The sequence below is a fragment of the Rhinolophus sinicus genome, linkage group LG12 (assembly GCF_036562045.2).
Source record: "Rhinolophus sinicus isolate RSC01 linkage group LG12, ASM3656204v1, whole genome shotgun sequence".
Taxonomy (NCBI): Eukaryota; Metazoa; Chordata; class Mammalia; order Chiroptera; family Rhinolophidae; genus Rhinolophus; species Rhinolophus sinicus.
In genome coordinates this window covers 49,062,929-49,064,783 of record NC_133761.1, presented here as the reverse complement: position 1 = coordinate 49,064,783, position 1,855 = coordinate 49,062,929, and the positions used below count along the sequence as shown (strand labels likewise).

At 41.8% G+C, this 1,855-nt stretch overlaps 1 pseudogene; it reads right to left on the bottom strand.

Moving 5' to 3' along the window:
- Positions 1-210: 210 nt before the first annotated feature.
- LOC109455322 (protein BUD31 homolog) lies at positions 211-810 on the bottom strand (annotated as a pseudogene).
- Between the last annotated feature and the right edge of the window lie 1,045 nt (positions 811-1,855).

The window sequence follows — 1,855 nt, the reverse complement described above, 5'->3', positions numbered from 1 at the left end:
TGTCTGGCCGCAGTGGGGAAAACCTACAGCCACAGGTTTGCCAGGTAACAGCCATGTCCCCGCAGCTACTTGTGGGCCCAGCTCCATCTCCTGTCAGTGGCCTGTCCTATTATGCTCACCTGCAGTTCCCCTTCCAACCATAACACAGCATTCTCTTTTTCAGCAAACTTTAATTGCTTATTGATTTTTAAAGGATTAAAGGTTTAATTTCTATAAATCACAGCTAGTGAACACCAAAGCATTCATATGTAGGGACCAGGTTCCAGCTCGGGCCTGGGGCACCCCCTGTGAGAAGAGCTTCTCCCAGGAAAGGGGTGGCACAACCGGCCAAAAACCTGGGACGTCCAAAGTCCTGGGTGGAGAGAGGTCAGGGCCTGAGGCCTCAGACCGGGCAGCCCGGCAGTCGCAGCATGTGCACTCGGTGATCTGGCCCACTTCCAGCTTGTTTTTGGGGACCCGGCAAATGCAATTCATCCCAAAATTGGTGTCCCATGTCTGAATGCACCACAGGCAGCATAGGTTCTCCCATTGCCATCCCGTTCCATTTTGCCATCAGGTTTTTGTCAGCACAACCATTAACACAATATTCATACAGTTTTCTTCTATGGCTTTCCGCTTGAGAAGAGGTAAAAAATTTAGTGGGTTTTCTGCTTGTGGATCCTTAAGATGGGCCAGAGATTCCATGTTCTTCTTTCCTTCATAAGATTCTATTTCTGCTTTTCTCATTGTTTGATCTAATTTATCCAGTGTTGGCTCCGTCAACTCCCAGCTGTCTGCGGGAGCTTTCTGGCTTTTTTTGACTTTAGGCATTTTTCTCCCTACAAGATAATTTGCAAAGATCTTAGGGTCTGCTTGCCAAGAGGGTACTAGAGAGATCTCTGGTCTCTTTAGTTACAGGTTTAGGTTCTTGTCCAGCTCTACCAGTTACTTTGTGACTTTGGGGAGGTCACATTTCCTTTCTGATCCTCTGTCTCAGCAGAATCTCTGTCGCTGTTGGCCACCATTTCTTTATCTAGCAAACTTTATTTTTACAAGTAGAAAGTACAGCCTAAAATAATGAGTATTGTAAATATGTTAAGCTGTAACATGGTCATTTATTATCATCATCAAGTATTATGTACTGTACATAACTGTATCTGCTATACTTTTACACAACTGTCAGCATAGTAGTCATGCTTATACCAGCGTCACCACAAACACATGAGTAATGCACTGTGCTGTGATATTAGGAGAGCCGAGACTTCACTAGATGATAGAAATTTATCAGCTCCTTTATGATCTTATGGAACCACCATCATGTATGTGGTCTGTCACTGACGAAACATCATTATGTGACGTGTGACTATACATATTGATGAATGGAACTGTATTGAGAGTCCAGAAATAAACCCATCCATTCACAGTCATTTGATGTTTGACAAGGGTAGACAACATTACATTGAGTAAAGAAGGGTCTTTTTTCAACAAGTGGTGCTAGGCAACTGACTACCCACCTGCAGTTGAAATTGGACCCTTACCTCACGCCACATACAAACATTAACTCCAAATAGGTAAAAGGCTTAAATTTGTGAGGTAAAAGTACAAACTCTCAAAGAACACATGGAGATAAATCTTCATGACCTAGGATTTAGCAATGGTTTCTTTAATCTGACACCAAAACAAAACCAATGAAAGGAAAAAAAAATGGATAATGAGATTTCCTCAGGATTAAAAACTTTTGTGTATCATTAAAAGAGTGAAAAGACAGTCCACAGATGGAAGAAAGTAGGTTCACATTAAATATGTGATAAGAGTCTGTTATCCAGAACATACAAAGAACACTTTTTTGTTTTGTTTTAATCCATTCCAGACCTTT